The 14887-nt window shown below is 34.6% G+C and overlaps 1 long non-coding RNA gene and 1 pseudogene across 1 annotated transcript; both read left to right on the forward strand.

The window, feature by feature from the left end:
• Positions 1 to 648: 648 nt before the first annotated feature.
• LOC140954876 (uncharacterized) lies at positions 649 to 3506 on the forward strand. The gene is made up of 2 exons (XR_012168500.1): positions 649 to 1580; positions 2934 to 3506. It is a non-coding gene; the product is annotated as an uncharacterized lncRNA (long non-coding RNA).
• Positions 3507 to 4246: 740 nt separating this feature from the next.
• On the forward strand, positions 4247 to 14524 carry LOC118043724 (DNA-directed RNA polymerase 2, chloroplastic/mitochondrial-like; annotated as a pseudogene).
• Positions 14525 to 14887: the final 363 nt, after the last annotated feature.

The following is a 14887-nucleotide window of genomic DNA, read 5'->3' on the forward strand; positions in this document are numbered from 1 at the left end:
TTGAAAAGTTTGGAGGAGTTTGATGGAAGTGGAAACTTCAATAAGACAACCGCCAGCATCCATTTTTTCTTTTAAAAGAATCTTAAAGTATTATCTTTTGATGGATGCAAAAAAAGAATAGATTTGAATCCCACGGATCACAGGTTGCCTTCTTTATTGGGTCTGTGTTCTTTAGAAAGTATTGGATTTTATTGCGCTTGCAATATAAAATAGAAGGGCACTTCTCTGAAGATATTGGTTGCTTATCTTCATTGAAGTCTTTTAGATCTGAGCCAGAATAACTTTTATTAGCCTACCTGAAAGCATAAATCAGCTTTCTGGACTCGAAATGCTTGTCTTGGAGGATTGTAAGGATGCTTGAATCATTGCCTGAGGTTTCCATCAAAAGTTCAAAACATTAAATTTAAATGGTTGTATACGCCTAAAAGAAATTCCAGATCCGATAAAAGCTAAACAGTTCCAAAAGATCAGAGTTCATATGTCTTAACTGCTGGGAATTGTACGAGCATAATGCCAAGACAATATGGGGTTGACCATGCTTGAAAGATACCTCAAGGTCTTCTCTTAATCATACCTCAACCTCTTTGTATCTCTCTCCCTCTCCCTCTATCTATCTAACATTTTGGTTCTTCATGGAACAGGGTTTGTCTAATCCAAGACCTGGATTTGGTATTGTTGTTCCAGGAAATAAAATTCCAGGCTGGTTTAACCATCAAAGTAAAGGATCTTTAATTAGTGTGCAAGTGCCTAGTTGGAGCATGGGGTTTGTTGCGTATGTTGCATTCAGTGCAAATGGTTAAAGTCCTTCTCTTTCTTGTCATTTCAAAGCCAATGGAAGAGAGAATTATCGTTCGCCGATAAGTATTAGTTGTAATTCTATCCAAGTTCTGTCAGATCATGTTTGGCTATTCTATCTATCTTTTGATTACCTTAAAGAGCTTAAAGAATGGAAGCATGAATCCTTTAGCAACATTGAGTTGTCATTTCATTCCGATGAGCGACGAGTAAAGGTGAAGAATTGTGGTGTTTGTTTGTTATCTTCTTTGTATAGTACATCCCAACCATCTGCCCATTTTATTGTTACAAGTTTTGAAACAGCTTCTTCATATAAAGCTTCTTTATCTTTTTCTTCATCTTACCATCATTGGATGGCTAGTGTTTTCCCTGGCATCAGAGCCACAGACACTAGTAATGCTATCACCTATTTAAAGTCAGATCTAGCTCAGAGAGTCATTATCCCAGTCGGGAAGGAACCAGAGAAAGTAATGGCAATTAGATCAAGACTCTTTGAAGCCATTGAAGAATCAGGGCTATCAATTATTATATTTGCAAGAGATTGTGGTTCTTTACCTTGGTGCTTTAACGAACTTGTCAAGATTTTTGGATTCATGGATGAGATGAGATTGGATACTGTGTTTCCAGTTTCTTATGATGTCGAAGAATCAAAGATAGATGATCAAACAGAGAGTTACACAGTTGTCTTTGATAAGAATGAAGAAAATTTTAGGGAAAACAAGGAGAAGGTACAAAGATGGATGGATATTCTCAATAAAGTTGAGATTTTCATCTGTATCGAAAAGGTTAATAATTAATTCTTTCCTTTTTATATATTTTTCTAAAAATATTTTTTTAAATTTATGTTTCAATTAATATTCCTCATCTATAATTATTATTTATTTATTTATTTTTGGATAGATATTATTTTTTATGTTGTTGTTCATATTTAATTAAAAAAAAACTTATTATAATTCATCGATAATTTTTTTTTATCTTTTTTGTATAAAAAAATTATTTTCAGATATCATAATATATACAACAACCTTGCATAAATATGTTTTCGATTTTTATTTTTATTTAATCAATTTAATACATGTGTGTTTTTTTAATATCATTTGATTGAATAAAAAAATTAATTTTAATAAATAAATTCAAAAATATAACTAGGTAAATGTTCCGTTTATTAACACATTTGAATTTTTTAAAATTTTATTTTTAGTTATTGTTAATATATTTTTATAATTATTAATTTATATAGTTATCAATTTATTTGATTACATGTATGTATGAGCTTTTAAATTTGCAATTTAATTTTTTTTTATGTATAAATTTGCATCGAAAAAAAACATGCATGCACAACTTTTTTATAAGAGAAAAAAATATATGGTTTGTAAAAGACCGTCATCTCTTTTTTTTGGCAAACATCTTGCAACTAAAAAAAAGAAGTTAGTGAGCAAGGGCCTTAACAAAATGCGGCAATTGGACTCGCTTAGTAGTCCCAACAATGAATGACCTTTGCTTCTTTTTTTTTTTTTTCCTTTTATATGTTTTTTATTTTTATTTTATATTTAGATTAACATCCCTTCTTCTTATTTTTATGTTTTTTTAGAGATCCTCTTTAAATGATGGTTCATTTTTTTAGTTATGCATTTAATCTTTGAGAAAGTTTTTCTGATTCATTTATAATTTTTTTAACATTTTGTACAAATAAACTTCATTCTTGAAAAATAAAATTTTTTATTTTCAAATAATATTTCTAATAAGTACAGCCTTGCATATTTTATTTTATTCTATTCAATCAATTTGATGTGTATGTCTATTTTTATTATCGTTTGATTGAATAAAAAACTTGTTTAATTAATAAATTTAATAAATACAATCACGTAAATATCTCGTCTTTTAAAATTAAATATTTTTAATTTACACTTGTTTCTCAATTTTTTCACTTTCACTTTTTAGTTATAGTTTATAGTTGTTTTTTTTTAATTTATTAACACACATAATTCTTAATTTATTTGATTATATTTATGTATAATTTGTTTTTCACTTAGAATTTTTTAAATACAAAAACATGTTGAAAAAATATATATATAAATATTTTATTAATTGTTTTTTTTAACACCCAACAAAACATGTAACATCGATTCCATGTACAGTTTCACTATACCTGAGCTACAGCAGCAGCTCATGCAAGAGGAGGAGCTGCTCGAGCAGGAGGAGGAGCTGCAGCTGCAGCAGGTGCTCCAGCAACACCTCGATGAGCAGTGGCAGGTGCTCCGGCAGCGGCGACAGGTGCTCCGGAAACGGCGGCAGGTGCTCGTGCAGCGGCAGCAACAGGTGCTCCGGCAACGGCAGCTGCAGCAGGAGCAGTTGCAGCTACAGCGACTGCAGAAGGAGCAGGTGCAGCTGCAGCGACTGCAGCAAAAGCAGGTGCAGCTGCACCTGCAGCGACTGCAGCAGGAACAGGTGCAGCAGGAGCAGGTGCAGCTGCACATGCTGCAGCGGCTGCGCCGCCAAAAGTTTCTTTAGCTTGAAGATCTTCAGTAGTTTTTGCTCATGGTTTTGGTTTGGGGAATTAGATTCACATTTTACTTTGTATGGATTTTTTCTTAAATTTAGGATAATCCCATGTTTGCGGATGGAAGGATTGTTTCCATATTAAACAAGCTCTAAAACTTTTACATTGCGAAAAGCCTACCTTTAGAAAATTTATACCATTATTTTGAATTGATCAGCTGCATTAGAAAATAATATAAATTATATTTTAAAATTTTATTAGATTAAATTAATTTTTTGATATGGTATACGATCATAAGTTTAAATTTTATTATTTCTATTTATTTGATAAGCATTAAAACACAAGATAATATAAACATGTACAAGTTTTTAAAGTTTAAAGTGTTTTTACTTAAAAAATGACTTTACCTATCAGATTAAGTTATTGGATTGAGATGGTTTTTTAACAATTTATTTTTTTAACTCTAGTTTTGGTGTATGTGTTAGATTTAAATTAAAAATAATATATATATTTCTAAAAGATAAAAACCAATAATTTCTTATCAATATGAATTTGTTTTACATCAATTTCATTCATAATTCTTTGAAATTATTTTTTATTTATCTATAATTAATTTTAAGTATTTTAATATTTTATGTTATAATTAATATTCATGCAAAAAACTATTTTTCAACAAAATCTTAACTCATCAATTTAATTTTTAATTAAAATTTATATACAATAACTACGTTTTAAAACTAATTTCTTCTAACCGTCAAAGAATTAATTCAATCCAATAATTTAATAAAAATTAATTTAGTAACAATGTTTTTTATAAGCCTGACAAATTAATAAACTTCTATATTTTTTCTTAGATGCACCACCAATTTTTATTATTAATAGCTTTATATTCACAACTATATAAACACATAAATATTAATATATATAATCACTTACTCCAAAATTGGACTTGCTTCGTTTGTAACTGGTTTGAGAAAAAATAATAAAATTTAATTCTACATTCCTAATTATGCTCTGCAAATTACAGACAATAAAGATTAATAAAATTATATGCCAAAATTATTTTTCTTTGTTATTTCAAATTGGCCCAACTTTCTCTTAAGAATCCACCCAGGACTTGCAATTTATAACCCCAAGTCCTAGGAAACTTTTGAGATTATACAAATGCCCCTTCTAGTCCTAGATTCATGGCAACACAAGTAGTGAAAACTGAAAAGAGAGAAACAAACAAGACGACTTAGCCAAAAACCCCAAAGAAGGTTTATGCAGGGTTTAGGGCGGCCGGTATGCTAATACCACTACCATACATACCCTCTCTATGAACTCATTTCTTTTCTCAAGTTGCATTACCCGCGCATTTCAATTCATCTCTCAATCATTTCAATTCCATTTCTTCTTCTTTTTTCATTTCCTTTAATTAGAGGACCAACTCCCATATATTTTCTACCAAAAATTTTGATCTTTTGATTTTGATAAGAAACCCACAATTCTATCTCTAAACCATCCACAGTTATGTGGAGAAACGTCGCAAAACAAGCCACTTTGAAATCCCAATCAAAGTCCCTCAATTTCCCTTCATTTCCAAGAACTTACAGCTTTTTAGGAGCCTCTAAAGAACCCATCTTTTTTGAGAAACTCAAGTTCCATTCGCTTAATAACACAAGTCCACGACTGAGTTTTCGAGCAATTGGCGAAGTATCAACCCATGAAGATTTTATGGGAAAACCCGGTTCTATTTTTTTGAGAAATAGTGAAAGTACTAATGGGAATCGGTGTGCTGGATTTTGTACTAGAGGGTATGTGAGTGTAGCTGAGGCAGTGTCATCAACAGATGTTGAAGATAATGTGTCTGGTGCGGATGAATTGCTGCCAGAAATGAGGAAAGAAGAGGAGAAAGAGGAGCACTTTAGGAGGAGGAGGCTACATGCTAACCCTGGAATAGGGTCAAGGAAGCATAGGGTCTTAAGGAGAAGGCAAGTGAAGATTGAGGCGGAAGCATGGGAACTGGCAACGAAAGAATATAAGGAGCTTTTGAAGGATATGTGTGAGCATAAGTTGGCTCCTAATTTGCCATATATGAAGAGTTTGTTCCTTGGTTGGTTTGAGCCTTTTACAGATGCAATTGCGAAAGAGCAGGAGTTGATTGGAACGGGGAAGAGTAGGCAGGGTTATGCTCCGTATTTTGATCTGTTGCCAGCTGACAAGATGTCTGTTATTGCAATGCATCAACTCGCAGCAATGGTAATGACAGGTGGGGAACATGGATGTGCAAGAGTTGTGACTGCTGCTTGTATGATTGGTGATGCAATTGAGCAGGAGGTAAGTAATTTTTAATGTTTTATTTGCTTATTTTTACTTGCGGTTTGATTTATAGACAGAGGATAATGAGTGCCCGTATAAAAATATTGAAAGATAAGGGAAAACATAAAGTTTCTTAAATTTACTTTTAGACAACCTTCATCTGAGGTGATGAACTAGGAAGAAAGATGAAAGTTACTATGTACAATTATGAGATAAAAATCAGCTATGGAGCTAGTAGTGCATGGAAAATTAGATTTTGAAGTTACGTTCCGTAAAGTTTTGTCGAATGTTGAATGGAGTTTTTCTGGATTTCTTTTTATATATCTATAGTTTTTTACTTTCAGTCCAAGTTCTTCTGCTGTTCATGGTTCCAGGGAGGACACTAAATGTAGGTACGAAAAACAATGTAGTGTAAGATCCTTTAGATAGTAAGTTTTTACATTTTTTTCATTAAGTGTTAAACTTTTTCATATCACGGGCCTTGTTAGGCTGAATATTCTATTACGCCTTTCTTTTTTGAGCTACAATTTCTTCAAAGCATGGGCATGGTAGACTCATAAGAGTGACATTCAACTTTCCTTTGTCAGAGCTCATCTCATGTTTCGACATTGTTTCACTATGGATTTATACTTTTGCATTTCCCTGTTGGGGACAGCAATTATCTTTATCATTTCAATTATTTGTGTTCTTGTTTGTGCCTTTGTTTTGTAAGTTGTTTAAGTTTTTCTCTTGGTTTAGACGTTAAAGGCATGCTCACTTTGCTCTACTGTCTCTTCTGACTATGGGAGTTGCTTACTCTTTTCTTTTCCTTGTTTTCTTTTAAAAAAAGAACTATACAATGAAGAGATATTTAGGTGTACCATTCTTAATCCATTTTTTGGAACTCCTAACTCTTCAGTCTTGTTCTCTTTCTTTGAACTGAGGACTGAATCTGTAACAGTTTCTGTGATGAAACAGATTAGAATACACAATATCTTGGAGAAAACAAGGAAGAAAAAGGAAAAGGCTAATGATAGCAAGAATGGTGTAGAAGGTGAATCCCTTGCTGTCATGAAGGAACAAGAAAACCTAAGAAAAAAGGTTACTGATTTGATTAAAAAACAAAAGCTGCCAGCTGTGAGGAAGATTGTGAAGGGGAAGGATGATTCAAAACCATGGAATGCAGATGCTAGGGCTAAGGTTTGTGTGCTTGTAATCATTGATAAAGGCTAATTTTCTTAAAAAAATGTATCGTGTACCAATTTGATTTCTGTCCTTGCACTTTGCAGGTTGGAAGCCGTCTAATTGAATTGCTGTTACAAACAGCTTATATACAGCCTCCCTGTGATCAGTTAGCTGATAGTCCATCTGAACCTCGACCTGCATTTGTACATACATTCAGAACTGTGTCATATGAAAATAAGTATGGAGTTATTCTTTAATTGACTCGATGTGCTCAATTTATCTTTTCTTTCTTGTAATTGCTCCTAACTAATGCACAATGGCCTTTTCTTAAACAGGAAGGGCGCGAAAAAATATGGTGTTATACAATGTGACCCACTAGTCCTCAAAGGCCTAGAGAAAACTGTGAGTAACCCTGTCATATTTTGTTTTTCTAGTGATATCTAGTTTTCATATTTTATCATTCTTTATGACATGAACTTGTGTCGGGGTGCCATATACTTTCAAAGCAGATAGGTTAGTTTCTAGATTTTAGAGCTGAAACAGATAAGATTTGTAGGCAATTTCCATGGTGCCTCTTAAGTTGCAGATGTTTGTCTTTCATTCTTTTTTCTTGCACAAGAAGTCATAAAAATGTTGTTTCTCCAAACAGGCTAGGCACATGGTGATTCCTTATATGCCAATGTTGGTGCCACCACTTAGATGGAGAGGGTAGGTTAACTTGTTTTATATTTACAGTTTTTCCACGATTGTCTTGTTTTAATTTTATATTTTTTAGTTGGATATATTCCAAGTTCAGAAATATTAACATAGTGTTTTGGTTACTTCTGCTTGATGCCTGGAGCTGTTTTCAATTTTCATGTCAAGTTAAATGCTTAAAATGGTATAATAGATGAAGGGATGAATCTCTGATTATAAAGACTGGAATTCCAATCCCAATTTCAGTTAATTGAAATTAACATTTCAGCATGTTTCAAGGCTCTGCCTCTCCATTTCTGTAACCTCCATTGGAAGGGAAACTAATTGTCTTGCAGGTGTTTATTGAAAACATGGTGAATGTGAGATATGAGATGGAAGGTTTTGTCTAGGATTCTCAACAAAACGGAGAACACTGTCTTTAAACATTGAAGAGCATTTGCTAATCACAGCCATGTCTAATACCGGAAAATTAACATTATTGCCACAGGCAGGAGAATTTAGGGATTGCTATGGAATTCTTTATTATAATTTTTTTGATGTTAAAGGGAGAGGTATACTTCATGGAAAAGAATGGTTGGCTGTTAGAGATAAAATATAGAGAAAGAAAAGGTGTTAGGTTTTTCTACAAGGATGCTGTGGTGGATTATTTTAGCGCAAGAAAAGATAAGAGTATCGAATTGTTGTTTTCATGTGAAGTCAGACATGTAGTTAATTTAGGATTAGGATAGTACATAGAGAACTTGATTGAAGTAGTTTAGTTTCTTTAGGTGATGATTCATATATAGGTTTTTATTTCAAATTTCAAATGTGCCAGAAGCGCAAGGAGACAACAGATGATTACATGGGAGAAATGGCATAGACGGATCTCTGCTGTCAAACTGAGATTTTTGAACCTTATTGTTTGGCAAGTTAGTTAGGATATGTTTTTCATGGACTTTGGTTAAGTTTTTCATGAATAGGTGATCACAATCCTCATTGGAAAAACTACACATGCTTTGGAATATGAAGAGGCCTCTATGGCAGCTTCTGCCATTCAACTTATTGCCTTTAAATCTGATAAGCTCCCTAGCGCTTTTGGTTGTAAATTGCCCATTAGGACTGAGATTCCTGGGCACACTTTCTATCTACAAAAAGAAAAGATTTAAACCAGTGATTGATCTATGAATATCTTAATTTGATCAGATTGAGCATCAGATGAAAACCATTTCATGAATTGGTTTTGGGGAAAGAGCACTTTGTTTACTAGCAAGTTTATAGTGGTCTTGGCTCTTTCACTCAATCATCATGCAAGTTGCAGGAGGCACATTAGCATAGTCCCCACTAAAATTAATTTTGGATCCTTGTATACAAATTTGGAAGATACAAATTCTTAATACATGTTCCTTACATACGCTACTTTAATCTGCATTTAATGAGGTTGTGGTTGTATTCTGGTTCCCATGTAGTTGTAGCAACTCTTAACACCACTATTGCTTCTAGTAACAAAATCAGGACCTGGCATTTAAGTAGCTTTTTGGTGTGTTCTAAGCTCTTCTTAGATAATTGTGTCATAGCTTGTGATATTTACCTCTCTCTTACTCCTGTCGAGCATAACCTCAATGCCCTTTGCAGTTATGATAAAGGAGCTCACTTGTTCTTACCATCCTATGTCATGCGGACACATGGTGCTAAACAGCAACGTGAAGCAGTTAAGAGGGCACCTAGGAAGCAGCTACAACCAGTTTTTGAGGTCTGTACACATTAGATGCATTGCATGGTTGCTGATGCGTATTTTATTGTTTGAACTAAATCATCTTTTGGTACTAACATGTGATGTTCTTTGAACACAATCTTATACTGATAATTGTGTATACCTTCACATGCTATCACATGTGTAGATTTTACCAGCTTAGCTTCTGGTTTAACAAGGATTCTCTTTTGTTTGAATTAATTTTCCAGGCCCTGGATACACTAGGGAATACCAGATGGAGGGTAAATAAGAGGGTACTTAGTGTTGTTGATAGAATATGGAGTAATGGAGGCTGTCTTGCTGATTTGGTAGACCACAGTGATGTGAGTATCTTTTCTAACTTTCCTCATTGTAACTTTTTTTTTTTTTTCCTGAGAAACTCCTTTACCTTTACCTTTGTGTTCCAAGAATTGATCATGATAGCAACTAAAAAACCTTTCTCATTTAATTTCTTCATTTCAGGTTCCTTTACCTGAGAAGCCAGAAACAGAAGATAAAGCACTACTTAAGAAGTGGAAGTGGAAACTCAGAGGAGTGAAAAAAGAGAACAGGGAAAGACATGCACAGCGTTGTGACATAGAACTTAAACTTGCTGTAAGACTCAATTTACTTTATTTTAGACAGTAAACTTTCAATCTTCTTGATGACGTTCATGCCATCATTCTTAATTGGCTCCAGGTAGCACGGAAGATGAAAGATGAAGAAGGTTTCTATTATCCACACAATATTGACTTTCGTGGGCGTGCCTACCCCATGCACCCATACTTAAACCATCTTGGATCAGATCTGTGCCGGGGGATTTTGGAGTTCGCAGAGGGACGCCCTCTTGGAAAAGTCAGGCTTATGCTGGCTGAAGATACACATTGCAAATCTATTTGCTGGTGGTGTAGACAAGCTATCTTACAAGGGACGGATAGCTTTTACTGAGAATCACCTTGATGCTATATTTGATTCCGCAGACAAACCACTTGACGGAAAGCGTTGGTGGTTGCATGCAGAAGATCCATTTCAGTTCTTGGCTGTGTGCATTAACCTAACTGAAGCTTTGAGAAGCTCCTCGCCAGAAACATGTATTTCACATATTCCTGTTCATCAGGTATATCTTATCAATGTATTGCATTGTGCTCATATAAACTTTTTATGGACATTTTTTAAGGATTGTAAAGCATCCTACCCAATTGAGCACAGTTTTACTGGAATGGTAGGGAATGGATTGAGAGAGGCAGAGGTGTTAGGAAGATGAATGGTAAAAGGAGAGTCAAGATTCTTTGTTATTGTACCTTGTATGCTTTAGGAAAACAAATAAAATGATAAGCTTAAGTGGTTTCTATTGGTTCTATTACATAAAAAACTGTTGGACTATGTGGGACAATCAACTTAAGTACTCTTCCCTGGGCTTATCTTTGTTCTTCTGGCCTATAATTTTTTCTCATAACCTGTTCTGCCTTCTGATGTACCCCTTCCCTCTTATGGTTTTTTGTAGGATGGTTCCTGCAATGGCCTACAACACTACGCTGCACTTGGAAGAGACAAGGTAACGTCCTTAACTTGAATTGGATGATGTTATGAAGTTTTTCTTTTCTTTATGATTACTGCTGATAAACAAAACCCAATATGTGCAATCTGTTTGTCTGATTTCTGTTTTCTAAGGCACTATACTGATGCCAATCATTGTTGAATTCAAGTCGTGTTTTTTTAGAAGTGGTCTGCAAACTTTTATTTTTTGAACTTCGTTTTTATTTTTGAAAAAGGAATGTAATGCATTTGATTATATTTTGAATCCCTCTGCTTTTGTTAAATCATTGGAATCTTGAACAGTTGGGAGCAGCTACTGTTAATCTAGTTGCAGGAGAGAAGCCTGCAGATGTCTACTCGGGAATAGCTGCTAGGTAAGGGGTTTCCTCATGATGCAGTACAAAAGATTTGAGCTAAGATCAGCTTTTGTTGAAGCAAACCAACGGAGCTGGTTGTTTTTACTCAGACTGATTTAAAGATTAGGTCGAAGATTTGAAAACACAGAGATTTTTTGAGAAACTAAAAAACTTGTGCTGAAAATTGTGGAAACTCTTGGTTAGTGGGCTTAATAAAGGGATACCCTTCTTTAAATCTGAAGTTCCATTTAATTACATGATGACAGAATCTGAATTTTTAGATTTATATCCAACTCTTAATAGGATGACCCGCAAATATGATCCTAGGGATATAAACCAAAAATGCTTCCTAATTGGGTTCCAGTTTTTCTGAAACATACCTACCAGCATGTATTGGATCAAATAGAAATCTGCAATTAACATTATCATCCCAAAGACTAAGAGTTTGGAAGCCCTGCTCTCACAAAACTAAAAGAAGAACGTATTTCACTGGCCGAGTTTTCTGGCTTTCAAGGATTGCCGAGTTTTCTGGCTTTCAAGGAAATCCAGGCATTTGTAATGAACTAGTAACATCCAATTGAAGGTTAATATTTCTGCTTAAATCAGGAACTTTAATTTGTTTCAATTCAATCAAAGCAAAACTTTAGTCAAGCAATGCTCTTATTTCATGGCCTATGACCAGATCCATATGTTAGCCCTTCATGTGCAGTAGTCAAAGTCCTGTAGTATTCATTGGATATGTTTGATTGGAGCCAAATTTGTAAAGCCTCTACAAGAATTTTTCTTTTTCGATCCTATATTTCTGTAGTGCATTTCTGGATGTGAAGCAAGCAGATATCTGCAAAAGGATGCTGTGATAAACATGCACTTTTGCGATGCAGAGTACTTGATATCATGCGGAGGGATGCACAGAAAGATCCAGATGTTTTTCCTGATGCATTGCGTGCAAAAAGAATTAATTAACCAGGTTTTCTGCATGCTTTGATTGTTGATCATAGTGGTCTCCTGTCACTAAGGGATTGCTTAGTTACTATTGGGTCAACACTGTTTCATGCTTTTTCTTTTTTTTTAGGCCCATTCAAAAGATAGGGTGTACCTTGCCTTTTTTCAATGTGGATAAGTTCTTTTACTTTCAAACTAATGGTGGTTTGACTCCATCTAGGTGGATAGGAAATTGGTGAAACAGACAGTGATGACATCTGTATATGGTGTAACTTACATTGGTGCTAGAGACCAGATCAAGAGGAGGTTAAACGAACGTGGTATCACAGAGGAGTCAGATATCTTTGGTTGTTCTTGCTATGCTGCAAAGGTGTGAGGGGAGCGTCCCAACAGTGATGATTCATAATTCCTTAGCTTTACTCCTTTTCATAAAACATGTCACTGACAATATTTTATATTGTTGCTTGATCAGGTGACCTTAACTGCTTTAGGAGAGATGTTTGAAGCTGCACGAAGTATCATGAACTGGCTTGGGGATTGTGCAAAGGTGAGTCTGTCTCAATTTATTTGTTTTTCCTTTATGTTGATTTTCTTTTTTTGGTTATTTTTTTTATCTAGTTTCTATACCATTACTGACTTTCTGTTTACATTTTCTCTTTGCATTTTACCTGACCAGATTATCGCATCTGAAAATGAGCCAGTGCGGTGGACAACTCCCCTAGGACTTCCTGTTGTACAACCTTATCGTAAATTAGGGACGCGAAGTGTGAGTTCTATAACATTTGCAGAAGCATAGTAGATCATATAGTACTGACAGGAAAAAAAAAAATGATTGGCATTTTGTTATATCGATAGAGAGGGCATTTTGAGTACTCTTATCTTCCTTTTGTGCAATTACTGCAGATCAAAACTTCACTACAGGTTTTAATACTACAAAAAGAAACTGACAAGGTAACGTTACTTTATCTTTGTTGCTCGTGTCTGCTTTGGTAATCAAGATTCCATAATATTTACTTTGACTTCGAGTCTGTGCTAAGATGTTGATAACACATGAAATTGTGAAAAATCTGAAATAACCTGTTTTTATTGCTGAAATGTTGTTTTAGGATATAGTATCTTACATTGGTACATTCTGCTAGCTGTTTCCCAATTTTCTGAACCAATTTTTCTGAACATGATTTCTGGTAGACTTCAGTGGGTGCCTTGGCTTTTTGTCTAGCTAAATTGCCGTGATTTTTTTTCTTTATTTAGTCTGGACTGTGACCAAAATACTAAAACAAAGGGGGAAAAGGTTGTACCTTCTGGCTCTTGGATCTCAAAGTTTGGCAGTTCTTTTACTGTTACAGGTTATGGTCCAACGACAGAGAACAGCTTTCCCACCAAATTTTGTTCATTCCCTTGATAGTTCTCATATGATGATGACTGCAGTTGCCTGCAAAGGGGCAGGCTTAAACTTTGCAGGTTTTTCACTCATTGCTGGATTTTGTCTCAATTGCTGTCCTATTCCTAGTTTTGATTTCTCATTACTGTATATCGGCATACCATCACAGGAGTTCACGATTCATATTGGACGCATGCATGTGATGTGGATGAGATGAACAGGATACTGAGGGAAAAGTTTGTTGAACTCTATGAAACACCTATATTGGAGAATGTAAGTATTAGCACTGCTATATTCTTCTAAAACTCATAAGGGCAATGGCCCCTTCATTGGCATCATTATATATTTGTAGAAGGCAAAAACCCAATACAATATTTTTGAAGTTTATTTGTCAGAGCGGATAAGAGGAAATTAATTATTTTTTACTAGCTTTATTCGATTGCGGTTGTTTTGGTTGTGAGTAAAAGAACAAAGAAAAGGGATATGCACCATATGTTTAAAGAAACAACACTTGTTGCAGTTAATTAAAGCATTCTTTATAATATGTTCTCATCTGCTGTTTCAATTATGTTTTGGGATAAAAAAAATGCCTATAAATTTCAACTTGAATTAGCATTTAAAAGAATTGTGCAGTGTCAAATCCAAGTCTGAGGGTTTTTTCTTTTTTAGCAGAACTCATCATTTATGCTGTTGGATTTGTATGCAGTTGTTGGAGAGCTTTGAAAAGTCTTTTCCCACGTTGTCTTTTCCGCCCTTGCCTGACCGGGGAGACTTTGAGCTGAGGGAAGTGCTGGAATCACCTTATTTCTTTAACTGATTCAGAGCAAGGGGTCCTCCTCTCATTGCTACACTAACATGGCCCCCTTCTTTTATGGGTGTCATTAATTCTTTGTTCCTTGCCAAGCCTGGCTATGGAAACCTGTGATCTAATGAAGAACTTCCTGCTAGAGACTAACCTCTCTGTTGTATATAGTATCTAGAAAGGAGTCGTCAAGCATTGAAGATCTTCATTTGGTCTCTGAGTTTTGACTCAGCTCTGAATGCTGTTGTATAGCAAGCATATTTATTTTGTTCTGGGAATAGGCCTCGCTGGGTTCTTGCATTGAACAAGAATGAATGAAGAGACTTGTGATCATTGTGCCCCATCATTGTTCCAATGCATCTTCTTAACCACCAAAGCAACACCCGTTAGCCACCACCACATACTGAAAACAAAACACTAACAACCACCAGATAGCCACCATTACAAATCAATCCATGCCAGCAATAACCATATTCTCTTCATTTGTATGAGGGTCATAACAACACAGGAAATCAAACTCCGAGAGGGACATGAAAGAGAATGGAATTAAATAAGGAGAGTCTTCTGCCAAAATTCCATTTTTTAATTATTATTTTTTTTTAATTTTTTTACTTCTTTATTCTATCTTAATTAAAAAAATCATAGTAAAAAAATTAAAGTAATTTTTTTTTTTAAATGACATCAACAGACAAGTTATCCTTTTCAA

Source organism: Populus alba, chromosome 17 (genome assembly GCF_005239225.2).
Source record: "Populus alba chromosome 17, ASM523922v2, whole genome shotgun sequence".
NCBI lineage: Eukaryota > Viridiplantae > Streptophyta > Magnoliopsida > Malpighiales > Salicaceae > Populus > Populus alba.